At 26.7% G+C, this 18,853-nt stretch overlaps 1 protein-coding gene across 3 annotated transcripts in view; it reads right to left on the reverse strand.

Annotated features, from left to right (window-relative positions):
* The window catches only part of LOC112595242, a 60,046-nt gene extending 41,443 nt beyond the window's left edge, over positions 1-18,603 (reverse strand). For all 3 annotated transcript variants that reach the window (XM_025340390.1, XM_025340381.1, XM_025340397.1), the window contains exon 1: positions 18,279-18,603. The gene's annotated coding sequence lies outside the window, so the exon portion shown is untranslated. The remainder of the gene's footprint in view (positions 1-18,278) is intronic.
* Positions 18,604-18,853: the final 250 nt, after the last annotated feature.

Genomic DNA, 18,853 nt, shown 5'->3' on the forward strand with positions numbered 1-18,853 from the left:
ACAGTTCAGAAAATTCATTGGAAACGCGTGTATAATATACAGGTTATATATAGGGCAAAACTTTCAAAAGTCTCGAATTGAATAAAATGCGAGTACCCGGGTGCGTATAATTGCAGGTAGGTACTATGGTAGGTATATCGCGCTACTTTTGACATTTTAAATCCAAAATGCACGCGCATGCTCAACTTTTTTGTGGGAGTAATTTTATTACTACAATTTTGTTCCATAAACTTTTTTCTCTATTTAATTTCTTCTTGAAAGAACGAAAAACTCACTTATTTTATAGGGTAGTCTAAATGGATTAAAATAAAGGTATTTAATTAACCACTTAACAAAAAAAACTAATTTACAATAGGTTTCGTTAATTTCTCCATTTGAGATCGTAAATAATTTAATACATTGTATTTCAATTACATATTTATGTATTGTATATGCTATGTAGTTATAAAAACACACGAAATATATAATAATGAATACATACTATATGGCGTTTTCATATAGCATACGATTCTGCATATTGTATGCTCACATTTTTATTTTTTTTTTGTCCTCATATTATGTGATTATTCAAATTTTGATTATTAACATTTTAATGAGTGCTTAAAAATAATATTCACTAAATAAACAAAGATTATATAACAAAGATTTTTTTTGCCAAGTGGCAATACAAAATTATTATTATTTTTTTTTTTAATAAAAATCACCATATTTTACCGTATATTATTATGCAAATAATTTTTTATTTATTCATCTACATCAAAATTGAGGACATAAGTCTATAATTGTAAGATTAGATGGAAAGCTATGATTATTATATAATAAATAAGATACAAAATAGATGTAACTAGTCTAGAACTCATAGATGAACATTTATTGGTTGTATTGCTCAAATAGTTGTCATTTCCCGATTCTTATTTACCAGAATTAACAATTAAAAGTAATACATACAATTACATATGGGGAACTATATGGGGAGTTGAGTTCTTATAAACATCCCCTCTAGATGATGTGTATGTTGATATCCATTGTATTGAGACAAAGGATTTTTATAACTATAAAATATTAGTAAATAAATTAATATTTTATAATATGGATTTTATATGCATACTTAAAGCATTCAAAAAATGAACTTAAATAAATGCATAACTAATGAATAAAACAGTAGTGAGCATGTTGAGAAGTCGCTCTATATATAGTATAAATGGGACTGCAGAGAATAAAAAACGAAATTCAATTTTAATGTGAATTTTTTTACCGTATGAAAAACGTATCATCCCATAGCAGCAGCAGTTTACGGTACGTGACTAACCACTGGAATGGAGTAACGAGGAACGAAGCAAAAGCTTTCGCGCATTATTATGTCAAAAAAAATAAAAAATAAAGGGGAAATAAAAACAACGAAAACGAAATGTGAAATGATCTCTCTTCGGGAGTTGACAACATGACATTTCGAGCAAGTTGGCTATTTTACGAATTCACCATATTATTGTTATTTTATTGTTTCGTCTATACACGTATACATGCACCCATTACGAGTACGAATGTAAATATATACTGCCACCATCTGTTTCTTTTATGTTAACGATGAATCGCCTGGAAAAATAGTAAAATGAAAACAGTCCGATCGAAGACATTTTTGATATTTCGAACTCGGTGAAAAACGTGACAATACTACCAGACGAAAAGATTTATTTCATTTTATCGGCCAACGCACGTTAGCACTCTAATAGCGTTACGTGTCTACAGAGGTGCAGCATTTTAGTGTTTGCGATCTATGCGCAGTAAACATAAATAAATATAATAATAATAAATTTACGTTTGCGGTGAGTAATGTGCACGAACCTATACGAAATATTATTATCATTAAATGTAGATTATCGCGTGCCGTAGTTATAAAAGCTTTATAAATTCCAGTCGTACATAGAAGATGTACAAATCAAGTATGTACATTTGTGGGCGGCATCCAGTTTTCTACATAGACACTGGACGGAGTCTCCAAGCATCAAACTATGTTGTATATTATTATATTCTGTTATTTTGATTTATAATCCAATATATATATATATATATATATAATCACGGCGTAATATATATTTATTGAGTAATTCAGGCTCGAACACCCAAATACTCAGCACTCACGTATACTGCAACCTTTAACTTTCATACTTATGTTTATATTATAATGAAATATTTCAGTATCGATCGACAAAAAAAAAGTTCTATCGGATAGTAAGTGACTTTGCTTGTTTTAACGACAATAGCGTCATAAATGGTGTCGCAAATAAAAGTTGCGTTGTTATGCATATTTTATCTTAAGTAGTATACAACGTTCGTATTCAAAGTGAATTGAATTCCTGAAAAAATTCAAACTGAGTGCATTAATTAATATATTGTTTTTTGCTATTTGCTGTTTTCGATGTGGACGAAATATTTAGTTTCAAAAAGTGTAGTTTAGACGATGTCGTAATTGGACAGGTGCGATTGGCGTTCTTTTAGCAGTAACGGCGCTGGGAATCAAGTATAATATAAGTTTTAGTAACCAAACGACGAAACTTTCGTAATTATCCACATGTCTAGTGCAGCAATATGGTAAAAATATGAACGACAAGCTCTTGAACGAAATATTAGTATAATGGTAATTTTTCAACCACTGCGCACACGTAAAATACAACTGAACGGATCTAGTGAAAGTACTGGAACACATATTTTTAACGGATTTCAATCGTTTTTATTAATTACTAAAAATATTTATATAAAAATAAAGCAAAAATAATAATGGTTATTGATCATTTTTTTTAATTTTGATTTTGGTTTTTACTGTATTATACATTATGTAGATGGAAGTAGAAGATCTATAGCTTTTACGAAACTTGATCAAAATGTTTTGGATCTTAATATTAACGAAATCGTCTACTGATCGATGCTAGTTGCACAAATTGTGATTATTCAAAATATTCAGCCTCAAATATTAAAAATGAATAGACTACAATCTAAAATACTCAATAAGGCAATTAATCACCTCAATTATATAAGTTTCTAAAAATAGTAATTTTTATCATTTGTGAAACATTTTTTATGTTTATGAAAATAAATTTAAATAGAAAGTTTATATAGGAAATCGAATTTTCCCTAGAGAAATGTAATAGATTGTTATTAATATCAGAAAACATGAATAATACTTTTTCAGTTTTTATACATTCTATAGTTTAGTAAAAAAATAAGGTTAATAGGTTAATTTCAATAATATAAATTTAAATATACATAAATAATATTTTGGAATGATTGATCGTCTTCATGTTCTTCTGACAATTGATTTTTATTATTAATTATTATTATTGCGATAGACTTAAGAAATTTTTCTTCGTATAATATCCTACTATAAAATTGATTACAGTAACTTTACAAGTAAAAACGTGTACAAAAGAGTATGTAATAGTATTAAGATTGATTACATCAATATCCTCGGGTGATAATGTATAATTAAAAAAAAAAAAGCACATAATGACATTTTAACAGTATGTTATAGACATTAGACATGAATAATATTTTTCATGTAATTCGTGTGCCATAAATATAAATAAACTTAAGTACTGTAGTAATAATTAGTTAAAATGTATTATTTTCACAATGATCACCTTATACGCAAATATAATATATATATATCTAATGGTAAAGTCTTTAAATGTTTTACATATTATTACAAATAATTTGTTTATAGTCAATTATAATATCTTATATTTAATAGGTATGTATGAATATTTGTGCAAAATGATATCTTTACAATTTTTATTAAGTTGCACAAAGAACACATCATATTACCATTAAAACGACTAAAGAAAACCTTCATTACAAATTAACTGAGTTCACCATCTTTTGATGAAAAAAAATGTTAGTTTCAGCCTTTGTTGAGGTTTTTCTTTTATCATGTACTACATAGTATCGCAAAAAGAAGTTAATAACATTTCAACATAATTAGAATTGAATCTGCGTGAAATCTAATAATAATCGTCAACTGAGAATGCGTAACTCTATATAGTATATTATATTATATTAATAAAATAATAATATATACTCGTATATATAAACTGATAGAATATCTGTAATTCGTTGAATTACATAGATTTTTATTGAAAATATTTGTTATGATTAATAATAAATAATGTTATAGACAGATTGCAATTGCTAAAAAACAAAACAATATCCCTCAATCCTCTTCTATTAAGCATTAGGGCAGTATGTAATAGTCAAAAAGCAAGTCTTAAAAAAAATACTCTCTTACTTAATTCATTAAAAAATGTATTGTAAACATTTAAAACCATTATTATAATTAAAGTAAGTCACCATCATTATTATTATTATTATTTTGTAAAATAATTTATCAAGTGCGTTTATCCTCATTTTTTTATTCAACAGTTAATTTTTTTAAATTCTATTTTTTTCGATTTCTTCAGATTTATTTGTACTACTTAAGGAGTATCCTGTAGCAGTATAAACATATGTTTTTAAATGAGAAGTTCTATCTATTTACCGTTATCTACCTATAGTGAATATATTTTTTTAATTTATATATATACTAACACTTAATTCAAATGAGAATTTTTCAGTTATGAAAATGTGTATACTATAGAAAAAAATCCTTAAAAATGTTTTTATAAAAATAAAAATATATTATTTATTATATTTTGACTATTTTCACAAACTATAAACATTGATAGATTCATTATTATTACCCGATAACTAAATTTTTTTTAGTTTACAGTGATTATAAATAAGCGACGCCTTAACTGGATAATGCTATTTTTAATATATTAAAATATATTAATACAGTTTATATGTTCATTTTCATACAGCTATGGTTATTAAAAATATTTCATTAATTTTTAATTAGTATTTTAACTGTATAATATATTATATATATGCGCAAAATGACATTATTTTAATTTTATTTATAAAATCAATGAATAATTAAGGCACGTCAAATTTTATTTTTGGTCGATCAAACAATACCAAAATTGTAAGAAATAGAATTCACGTTAAAGGTTTTTTTTTTTAATTTTAAAAATTAAACATTTTAAAATAATCATAGTTATTTCAATAAAAATTAAATTGTCATTTAATAAGTGCGATATAATCATATAATATTCATTATTCACAATTTCTTTATGTATATTATAATTGTTAATTCCTGATGGTCGTTCTATTTGTCATTGTCAAATATTTCAACTATGACAATACGATACAACATAATAATATATATTACCGTTATATAATCACATACCTTCATTGATTGAAACAGTTTGTGACAATAAATTATTGTTTGAAAAGCTCGTATCGAATTGCGTATAATAATACTGGCCGGGTGACTATGGTGTTTTCTTACAGGTTTTTTTTTATGTTAATAAAATATAAATTCGAAAAACGAGAAATCATTTAATCAGGGCGGGTTAAAGAAATCGACCATTGGTACGGGGTGTATCACGGTCTATTTCTCCTGCATTTCTATACTCTCGCCTCCGTCGACGACTTAAAATTTATGTATGATATTATATAACATGTGAAATGTACGAAATAGCGGGCCGTAACTAAAACACTAAAAGTAATTGCTTATAAAATAATACATACACTCAGATTTATGTATATATGTAAAATTAAAGAATGTACATGCATTTATCTACACATATTACGAGGTGGGTCGTTATGATTATTACCTACTGCTGTTGCCTCTACCGCGACTCGTGCAAAGGTTTCGCAATAAGTCTTGACAAAAGCGTCCATCTGAATGTTGCTGGAGCCTACCGGCAACCAACCCATCGCACCCATTATTAAGCAACTTGTGTTTTATATTATTACACAGAATGTGTACTCGTAACGGGCGCGTTGGTCTGATTTGTCATTTATGCGTGCCTGTAGTGAGATGATGGAAGATGATATCATGTACGTATGGATGTATGATATGCCCGTATGATAATAATAGTAATATTTCGTATGCCCGTGCATAGGTATTTAAACAAATATTTTGTTAATAATAATTGTATTTCGATCAATTTATTCGAACGGTGATAAATTTATTATTTTACCCCATTGACTTAGTTGATACCGTTTTGTGGTCAGGTAAAAAACAAAATCTCAGATACGGTTGGGAAATATAATTATTGTATTTAAACTATTGATAGTTAAATATTATTGTATTATAGTTACTTTTAACATGTACGTTGATAGATATACTGATACGTTATAATATAGTTACATTTATAATATAAATTTATAGTTACATATTTAACAAATAAAAATAAGGAATTTTAAATTATACTGGTTCATTTGTATGATACACATTTCACAAAATTTCAGTGAATTAATTTTTTTTTTTTTTTAATTTTTTTTGATTTTCTTTTTAATAAATTTCTGGCTAATTCTCTCTTTTTTTTATTAGTTTTCAAATCTACTGAATTGATTTTTTGAACATGTATTGACTAACATTAAAAATTCGAATAAATTGAGATGTTGCGATTGGTTATCAGCTTTGAATTTAAAACTGAAAGCTTCACTTTCATTATTTTTTTTCAGCCAGACATAATTGTTCAAACTGCCCAAAGTGTAATTGAAAAAGTAGCATCACTATATAGATTGTTCAACTATTAATTCCACAGACACATTTTACACTTCATTTAGAAAAAAAAATGTCAATCCAAAAACGTATTGCAACCATTTTCTTATTTGCTAATTCTTATTTTTGTACTCTAAAGTTAAATCTAATCTCATAATTTTTCTCCATCAGGCTTTGATTGATATGAGATCTATATCCAATCAAAGTTGTTTTCAGGCATTTTTTACTTGCAGCTTGAAGGATTCTTTTTTTAATATGAGGAACTTTATAATCTGGTTTAAGTATTAAACTAATTTTCAAACATTTACTTTTCAACTTAAATATAACATTTCTCTACAATAATTCTTTTTTTTTTTTTTAATAAATTAAGTGCAACATAAACATATTTGTTATTTTTAAAACCAATCACTGTAATGATTTTTGCAATCAGTCGTTGTTCTTGAAAACATAAGTTTTTTATTGATGAAGTATAGTTTTGCATTAAAATTTTTATCAGTATAACTCCAGGACATTTCTATCGATTTTAGAGAAAAATGCTGTCTACATTTAAATTATTTAATAAAAATAAAATTTTTCTTTGATTATATTTTTCTTTTATACATTTTTAAAATTTTTAAAATTAAAGTAAATACGACAACATATAGTCATGGAATAAAATATACAATAATTTTAACTAACTGAGATTTAGATAAATGCTTATCACATAATCGATAATCGAATAAAAATTGCAATCAATGCAATAATTTTACCTTCAATATCATTACGACCGCAACTCGTCTATTGCGAACGTAATACCGACACAACGATTGATTTAAATTAAATATTGAAATGAAAATCCCTTACACTTAACATATGATTTTTTATTATATATTTGTGTACATACAGGTAGATGAGATTTTTTCACTCGAACTTTCGATTTAAGAATCGCATTTTCAATGAAACTTTTGTTTTTAATATGAATAGTTGAGTGATTTATCTATAAGAAAAAAATATGTAGTATGCGATTGAAAAAAAAATGAGTTTGGGCTTAAAAATGTCTTAACATATTGTATTGCCTATATGACATACACCACACACATAATAAATAACTATAAAAATACACATATAAACGGTAAATATTATATTTACTTAATGCTCTTTTGGAGGAGAACTATATAATCGTACCTATATAGTTAAAACTTGAGTAAGTAGAATGTTTGAACATTTCATATTGACGTTATTTACCATGGATTAAAGCTTGGCGGTAAAAAGAGTTCGCATTCAAAAGACTAATTTTTGAATAAAAATATCTTACGATTTTAAACATATACCAGAGTCGGCGGCATGGTTCAAAGGAAGGTAATGAGAAATAAAATAGTAGGCATGCAAATCTAAAAAAACAATACATTTTATTCGATCGATCGTTAGCTGTAATATATATATTTTTGTATGCGTAAAATAACAATAATAATCTGTAGGCCGATGAGACGAATAAACTATAAATAATTTAAATAAAATAATCAAATGGAATTGCCCAAAAAAAAACCGTTGATGTGTATATAGTGATATATAACACTGCAACAATTTAATATTTCGCTAGCATACCACACGAATACATTGTAATAAATCGATTACCTATAGAATTATAGTATACTATATTATATTATATGAGTACATTTTACGAGATTACTTTATTTTACCTACATCGCGATGAGTTGAACGGTAAAAGTTACGATAATGAATAACTGTTGTGTGTTTCAAAAATACTTAGTCAATTTTATATTGTACTTTATAAAAAAATTAAATAAATAAATAATAAAATTTGCATACATTTTTTTACGATAAAAAATAAATATATTTTAAATGTATATAACTTGAATACGGTAGATATCAGCATGATGTATGGGTTTTTTTCCTATTTCATTTAAACTTTATCGAATTTGAGTGATTAATCAGATAATGAAATGTATTGTGCTTTATAATTCAAGCAAAGGAAAAAAAAAAGTTGAGCAATGTCATTTAATAAAGAAAAAATAAATTCAAATTATTTACATTTACGTTATCTATAAAGGGTGACTTTTTCAATGACAAATAATTATTTTCTTATTTCGAGAATAGCATCTTTAGAACTAATTTTTTAGATAATTTTAATTTATTAAAAGGCAACAATTTGAATATATATATATAAATTATTTTTACTTTTTTGTTATATTTGTTAAAGTTATTGTCGTTTTAAAATGATACTCACATTTTTTTATTTAAAATACGAAACAGAATACTTTCTTAAGGATTTCAATGTATGAAAATCAAATTTCTTACAAGTAGTTAATTAGTTCTAAGTGTTTTAAGATTTATCGAGTGGTTAAGAGGGCCAACATTTAGTACAATAACACTTTGCTACACCAACGTCAAAGCTTAAAATACTTTAATATTTTTAACTAATTAAATACTCGTTGAAAATTTGAGTTTTACAGATTGAAATTCTCAGAAAAAAAATATTTTATTGGACCACGCAATTAGATGTGTATAAGTTTTTGTAAAAAAGAAAAGGCAAAATAAATAATAACGTTAAAAAATAATACTAAAAAATGTTGTTTTTTTAACGACTCTAAACCATATAACAAAAAATATTTCTAAAAACATTAATATTTTTCGATATACTGATTGCTTACTATTAAAATAATTATCCCGTATAATTGATTGGCATTATGCTTTACATAATACATTGTAATTATTGATTACGAAATCGAGCGTTTAGAGACGAAGAACAAATTTCTAGAGTATGATCACTATGGAATTTCATCAACAAAATTAGAGAGTTTTTAGATTTTAAAAATTTTTAATTCTCAAAGGAACAATGATATATCCTTATCTCGAGTGTACATCAACTAACGTGTATGTGTACTTGCATATACTATGTTCAGTATTCGCCTAAACGAAAAATAATATTAGTTTTGTATACGCAACGTGAAAGTGAACATCTATTATAGTAACTTTGTTTTGTCTTTATTTATATACTATTTTTACGTATATCATGTATATTCATATATATCATTGTGAATTACATATTATTTTATTTTTATACTAATCATAGTTAATACATTTTCTGATAAAAATCATATTAAGTATATATAGTTATATAAGTAATATATTACAATCGAATGTTTATCGTTACGATTATTATCGTTTAAATTATTTAGGTTAAAATAACGATTGAATGGTATTCAAAACTATAGGAGTCTTAAATATTTATAATATCTGTAATCCCGTGACGATACATTTTTGGGTACTTGTTTATCACATCATGATATTATAATCTTGACCAAAGTTTGTGGCTTATAGTGTACAGAAAATTGAAATTAAATTAATAAGCTTCTTGATAATTATTACAATACGCAAATGATTTAATGACCACTGAATGGTTTAAAGATTTTATGTTAATTTAGGTAGATTATTATTAACTGTACATAATTTTCTATGACATACATACTTGTACATTTATATGATGGGTAACTGCTAATATCGTTAATTAATAATGTACGGTATGCGGGTAAAGAAATACGATATTATATACGCATCTATATAATATTAGGAATGTAATGTAATAGGTACTTGTACCTTGCGAGAATCAAAGTTTAATTTTAAAATTGTATATTTAATATGTATCAGCTGTAACTATATAATATATATATATACCTACTTCAGTGGGCTATTATATGTCTGTTTTTCTAAATATTATTAGTTTTCTTCTGTTGAAACTAATATAGAACTTTCCGCTCATCTACCTGATGCGTGGCGACAAAAGAATACTCGCGTTTTTGTTGTTATTATTTAAACGACATAAACAGATAATAAGTATACCCTATTCCTTACACTGTAGAAGAAAGTGAATTCTGTTATTATTATAAGTAAACGCAAACAGACGACATTTTCATGAATTCCCATTTTAAAGTGGAAACATTCTCCTGTATTGTCGTGAACGCCGTTGTCCGGTCGCGTGTTTGATTCGAATAAAATCGAAGACAATACTTTAATGTTTTATACAACAAAACTTATACATTTTTACTGAATATCGTCTATAAAATTATACATTATATAACATGATATACTGATATCAGTAGCATATAATATGTGGATTTCTGGTAGTATGCCTATTCAAGGCAGTAGTCGGATTAAAAAATTGCAGTGGAAGCACAAGACATAGTGGGTGCAAGATTTTTAAAACGTGTATAATTGTACAATATAACTTATCAAAATTTTATAGTTTATACTAGTGGCTTTCAACTTTCAGTGCATATTATATTAAATAAAATAAAATATTTAGTGCGGTGTTAAGCAAAACTTTTCGATTTTTGAACCAATATACAAAATGTCCGCTATAGTTTAGTTAAACGATCACAGTGTATATTTAAACGCATCAATATTTATCTACCAGGCATATTATAATATAGAATAATATTCATATGATAAAATAACAACAAAAACAATAGCGGCTAAAATAGCGAATTTTCCGGCAGGGCTAAATTAATCCAGACGTTTAAAAGTCACGTTAGTTATGTAACAACAAAACAACAAACACCGGCGGTAACCGCAGTACCACGCTATTAATTATTATTATTGTATAGGTATAAAGCATCTGTGCACACTGTGTCTACATTGCGATTGTACTAATATTTTTATTATCATTGTGGGATTTTATAGTACATTGACACAACAGGTACTAAACTCGAAGCAATTTTATTTTTATTCGAGTTTGCTCGATGTATAAATAAAAATATTAGCAAAATAATACATGCATATCGTAATTATTACTAAGATATATTAAAAAAAATACCACTCGTAAGCAATGTATTAGAAGGAAATATATAGATTCTATAGTCTTCAGTGAAGTGTTGATTGTTATCCGATTTTTATGAATATATAAATTAATTATAATTAATTGTGTAAAAATATTTTATACGGATTTAATCTTTACTGAGATATTATAATTTTTAAACCTCAATATTCAGAAAATATTAATTATAATTAGATACTAAATTATTAGCGATTTTGAAATTAATGTTAACAACTAAAATACTGACAATATTATCATAAATATTACGTAAACATTACTAAACTAAAAAAAATATTTCATATTAAGTCGATGGAAATTGATTTCCGATGCATAAATATAGTGTGTTTGTTAATTACTCGTTAATCAAGAATTTGTTTGCATTTTTCTGCATATTACTGTAAAATAACTCCATTATATTTTATAAATTTGATATAAGGATTTTATTTTTACTGAGGGTACTTTATCATGATATTCAAACATTTATGCATAAATGTAATATTAAAGTACAATAAATCAGTGATATTTTGAACCTATTACAAATTAAACACTTAAAAATGTTTAGCTCAACAGTAATGTACCTATTTTGCCTACAAATTACGCCGTATTAGAAAATTAGCGGTATACACTACATGATTGATTGAAGGTAACACCTCTGAACATACTACAACAAAATTAATCGGTAATTATGCGTAAAATGTTTAACTAATAACAATTTACTGTTTTTTTTCGAAATTTGCGCACATGGACTTGTCAAAATAAAATACATGCACCGCACTCAATGAGACCCCTTCAGGCGTTTTTAAATTATACATATTATATGTATACGTTCGCTTACTTTTTCTCGCACAACGGTACTCAAACAATACGAGTTCACCAAATACATACGACAGAGTATAAATAAATATATTTTTTGGCTCGTCACCAAAAACAGTGACTATAGATTTTTATCGATCGTCTTGGAAAAAATACCCACCGTTTTCCTATGGAATATGCGTTTCTCTGTAAATAAATAAATATTACCAAACAGTGTTTCGAAGAATTCATATACGATTCTGTTTAATATTGAATAAATATTATTATTCAATATACAACAAAAAAAAAAAAAGAAAGAAAGAAAGAAAGGCAAATAGCATCTATATTATAATAATACTCGAAATGGCTACCAGAAAGAGCTTCATGCAAACCACGTCAATAAAAGCAACGCCGTCATAAGAAAATTTCCTCCCTAGAAAAAAAATAAATAAATCTGGACAAGATTTCGACCACTCAACGTAAGGGAACTTATATCGTTGCGCTTGCCTTAGCTCATGACACAATAGATAAGTATCGTTTTTTTTGTTTAACACATTTAATATGACATAATATGACATGCAAATATTTTAAAAATTCACTAAATTCCAATAAATGCCATACACATTAAAATAAATCAAAAAATTAAATTGTACTCGTGTATCTGTACCTACATAATATAACTATAATCACTTAGGCAATATATCTGTGATTTTATGTCGAATTTAGTAGTTAGTTTTTGTCTTAGCTTACGAGGGCAACTCTAAAGCAAATTTCTCCGTAATAAACAAAAATAAAATAAAATTATTATTCTAGGCGTGTATTTGATTATTTTCTCATAACAACTGGATTCCGATGAATATCATCCCATAAACTCATGTATGATATACCAACACATAATAATATAATATAGATCATTATACTTTATCGTATATATTCTTCTATTCTGCACACATTTCAAGTAAAATAAAACAATCGTAATATGACGGAGAAATGACAAGGAAAAGGTTTTTACCTTATACCAACCCTAAGTTGTCATAACATAACTCATAAGCCCTTGAGAAGCATTTACTTAGATACGGACATGCAACCAACTATATATACGAGATACATATAATAGATTATAAGGTCTTATATTTCGCACGTGTCGCATACATATGTGACAGTGCGACATAAACAGTATCGTGTGCGGAAGTCACAACGACATATTTAAATGAAAAATTTCAGTGAAGAATAATAATATAATCAAATCCTCCAAACACACACTCAAAGGACTTTGTTATTTTTTGAGTATACCTACATATTAATCAATTATCTGCAAGTGTCTCGTTTGTTATCTGGATATAGTTGGATCGACGTTGTGTATTTTGTATTGTGTTTGCCATATTGCCCATATTAGAATATTCATTGGCATTCGTAATGGTCGTTCGTGCCAAAATAATAGTATAAGACCACACTGTCCGAGCATTCTTACGGAGGCTACAGTATATTATTAACTACAATATATTATATTATATAAGTTTACTGCAAGTCCCGTTTCAAGGAATATGACGCCTCTTACTCCCTTTATATATATATATATATATCACAAACAATTTTTCGAGAAGAGACCACTTAATTTTATACCTTTTTGACTCGTATAAAAACAAAAATTGTGAGTTGTAAAATATTTAAAAAAAATAACCTTTGTCATCAAATTAAATTTTCTGTTTTTTTAGTCATTGTTATTTTTTTGCATTATTGTCTCAGCAATAGTTTTTACTCTATAAACAAAATTAAACTAAAATAATTACTAAGTACAAATAAAACATTTAAAACTGTAAACATGAAACGTAATAATATTAAAAATAATTCAATAACTAAAATTTAGGTTTATTTTTAAATATGAAAAGAAACATGTCATTTAATATACTCGAATATATTCTAAATTTGATAATAATACGACAGAAGTGGTAATATTGTCGTGCATTGCAGAACTAATGTTAGTATATTGTTTGGATGAATGGTTTTAATTTTATATGAATCATTACCACTGTGGAAACAATATCGCCACAGTATAAAGCTCCCAGCATTAAAAAATGTTTATGTATAATTAATCATATCAAATGATTATTAGGGCTTCTTAAAAAGTAAAAAAATAAAATAATAATAAAACTTTTATTTCTCTTTTAAAAAATTACTTTCTTAAAAATGTTCCGCGAAAACTATCTCTTTAAGTAACTTCTTTACAATATTGGACTATTTACTGAATAATTTATCAGTGAAAGATAAATGTATTAATAATTATGTTAGAAAATCGTCAAATTTAAGATTTAAATTCCTTTTATTTAGATGTATATTGTTTGCCACGTGGTTATTGAAATGCTGCCTGTAGTGTAAATTCGATTAACTTAAAATAGTAAAAGTAAAAGAATATTCTTATTATTTACATTTTATATATATTTGATAAAAATACTCTAAATTTATATATATATATATATATATTAGAGTCAATCGTCTTATATATGTTTATATAGATATAAAAGTTGACTTATACCATTATTTGTTTAAAAATAAAAATAAAATTTAGTAATAAAAGATATTCTTATAAATATTTTCAAAAACACGACTAAACAAACTTCACGTTGGTGAAAATAATATAAAAAATTATTTTATTTTATCTCCTCGAGACTAGCTTTTTAATAACGTTTTGTATACTGATATCACCGTATAATTTGAAAGTTCAATAAGCAATATTATTAACTTTGAAGTGTTCAAGGGAAAAAATAATATTTGTAAGGTTTTTATAAAATTAATAAATGTAAACATTTGTTGTGAAAATGACAAGGACTTACAAACTTTACGGATGTTATCTTAAGAAAACTCACTTTTCGTATTTCGAGATAAATGAAATTGAATTTGACTTTTGAAAAATAATTAGTCAACGAACATTCATAATTGATTGTTCTATATTTTGTGTAAAACGTGAATAAAATCTATCGAAACGGTTAACTCAACGATAATAATACGTCATTAAACATAATATTATTTATTGTAAATTTGTAACCAAAAAATAAAGAGGTTTTGGTGAATTCGCAAATCACATGTTATCGCCTTTTACAGAACTTTCTAGTATTTTACTAATTTAACCTCATAATTATAAATATATTTATTACTTTTTATACAAGCCTGAATAAAATTGTGAGTGTTTCATTGACATTTTCTCAAATCCCTGTGTTAAATATAATATTTGTTTTGTAAAGAAAAAAAAAAACGTATTACCCTTTAATGAAAAGAAAAAACTCTTTTAAAATAACCGATATCGTGAAACATATTCCGCAAATCAACGATAAACGCGCACCACTGATCTTCATCCAGTTTATCATGTTGCTTTTGACAGCCCACAAACGGCCTAAACTTTCAATTATTTAGGTGACTACATATTATATAATATTATACGTGCGTATTGTTATTAACACACTTTTGAATTTTGATTCAGCGGTAACGATCAAAGAAATTCTAAACGCGAGATGAATATTGTATAATATATGTGTATTTAATATTTATGTATACTGTATACAGGTGCAACGTACTAATCCAATATCATTTTAATTGTAATAAACCATCAGAACGTAGTTCGACTTATTTCATAGTTACGTGGTATAACATTCCAGCATGTGAATAGGAGGTGGTGTTGGTAAGCCTTTGCGTTGCATAACATAATATATAATTATATATCGATGGGTCCTTGCCCGTTCACCACCGCTTGTTATGTATAATAATATTAATTTTACGTATATATAATGTATTTCTACCGTCTCCTGCAGTTCACTGCTTTATTGCGAAGAACTATTCCGCTGCTGAGCCATTGCTGACGGGCTCGAACCTCGGCATAAAGTGTATGATTATTAGGGAAACCTTAAAAACAAGAAATCGGAAAACGCGTAACTATAAATATTTAAAATATAATATTACTTTGGTTTACTGCGTAATAATAAAATAACGAGAAATAGAGAATGGCAAACCGAATGTAAGCTTGTGTTATTATGCGAAACCATTTTTTCTACGAAGTGTTATTATTTTCGTTGTTGTCGTCGTCTGAAAACATCAGTACCGTAATAATGTTAAAAAAGATCTATAATAATAAACCTTATTACAGTACACGCATGTGATCGTAGTTTCCTTTTATAATACGAAAATATAAACAATATTTTATTATATCGATGCGGAGACAAAAATAAAATAACACTATGCACGTAATAATAATATACTTGCACACAGTTATATTTATTGAACACAAACTCGTTTATTTGACACAATCGTTGTATAAATATACTTCGTATTGTATAATTATATATTATGGCCTCTCTCGGATGAAATTTGTATTGTATTATAGTTACATGGTCTATTTTGATATAAATAAAGAGCTTCGTTCGAATCTCACAATGCACACAACACATACTCACGCACTCACGCACACTGTAGACAAATGTTCAAATAAATATATAAATTATTTCAATTACGCTGATTCAATTTTAAAGTCAATCGCCGAATTTAAAAATTTAATCGATTTTCACGTTGAGATGTTTGGAAGTAATTTATCAAATTTTACTTGACGCGTTAGAAAAACAGAATTTATATTGATAAAAAATATAAATAAAATAATGATGTAGATGTATATTATGTATCAATGTATCATCGTTATACATTTTAATGACAAATATGTACGCTGTAAAATATATTATAATATAGTGCTTTCGCCTTTCGGCTATAATTTTTTAATCGGATTATATATTATCTGCGAGATGACAAACACCAAGAGAGAAAATATTCAGAGATTATTTTTAAAACTACTTAAAATGCGCATATTTAACTAAAACACCCTAAGAAGTATATATATAATTACTGTTGGCTATATATGTATAAATAATATAACATTTCTATGATAAATGATGAATTTTTTTATAAAAAATAGAAAATCCATGTATAAATTGAAATTATAATATATTATACTTAACAGTTTCCAATATTTTATTTTGACAAAAATTCTTCCATTTGTATCAATGACGTATGTTTAATTTGTTTATAACTGATAAAAACTGAATCATATAAATAATTGGTTTAAATATTTTAAACTTTTTTTTTTGTTTGTTTCTTAAAGACAAGATGTAAAATAACATACAAGACTTCACTAAATTGTTAATAGTTCATATTTTTAAGTTGCAGTACTAGATTCATGAAAATATACTAGATATAATAAATATATGAGATATTATGAGTCAAACAATTTAAAAATGTATAGTATATTCATTTTCGCGAAATCAGAATATTATTATTTTACACATAGTTTTCTTATTGTTATTAAAAAAATTATTAGAATTTAAATGTATATATTAAGTTTTTTGTAGTTTTTAGTTTATAAAATCAACTAAGCAAATTATTTTATTAAGTAAAATTTGTTAATTATAATATTTATTGCTTATCTAGAGGTATATTGAAAATGTATAATCGATTTTAAAAATAAAAAATGTATTTTTCTCTTATAAAATAAGTTAGTGTACAATATTGAATGAGAAATATTTAATATTTATGTACAATTCTTTGAAATTTGAAAAATATATTTTGTATAAATCGCTACAACGAATTGTGAAATTGTATATTATTAGCAGTGAATATTGTTTATATAAATGATGAATCATCATTGGTGACAATTTGAAAAAATTGTAGTTACTCAAGAAAATTTAATACATTTATATTGATGCCGTGGTTTTTTGGTCTAAAATATCATGAATAGAAAACAACTACAAAATATATGAAAAACTAATTTTAACACTATCAATGTCAATATTTGTTTATAGGTTCAATTTTTCGATTCATTTCTTTCATATTAGCTAAATAATGACTAATATAAAAATATCCCTTACTTTCGATAATAATTAAAGGACTTTCCATTCTTATATTTATTTACCTATAAACATGTTTAAAATCATAATGTATGATATAACTTACAGTACGCTCAATAATAATATAACACAACTCACAATATTTATGTTGTATTACAGGAATAATAATAATTTAAAAAAGTGCACTTACCAAAACGGATGCTGACCGCGTGTGGCAGTGGGGTTTCGGACGGTGAAAACAACAAGTGGCGTTTGCAACTATGTTTTATAGAGAGCGGAACGACGGTGATAGTCGTCAGATTCAAAAGCATCACTAGTACTAATGGCGTACTGAAAGCTCATCATCGGTACGAATGATGTCAATAATTATTTTGTTCGACTGTACTCGAATGCCGAAGATACTTCGTCGACGTGCACACCTCGATAATATATATCGAAGGCTAAGACGACGATGACTACGACGACGGCGACGAACACGACGATAATGGTGCAGGGTCCTGTCTGTTCGTCCTTCCGCCGACAATGGTCCGCCAAAACTGATTCCCTGGCACACGACAACGGCGATGGTTCGTGCAGTGAGCACCGGCGGCGAGACCAACGGCACCAACCCCATCCGTCCCGTCCAACTACCCTCGCATCCCCACCCCCCACCGACACGCGGTCCGTGTCAGCCTCGACTTCCCGTATATACTACCATGCGCCCTCGCGCAGCTCCAATCCAGCCACCCCCCAGCCACAAACATCTCCCTGCTAACGCCACGCGAG

This window comes from Melanaphis sacchari, unplaced genomic scaffold (genome assembly GCF_002803265.2).
Source record: "Melanaphis sacchari strain LSU unplaced genomic scaffold, SCAv2.0 Contig0_pilon_pilon, whole genome shotgun sequence".
NCBI classification, from domain to species: Eukaryota; Metazoa; Arthropoda; class Insecta; order Hemiptera; family Aphididae; genus Melanaphis; species Melanaphis sacchari.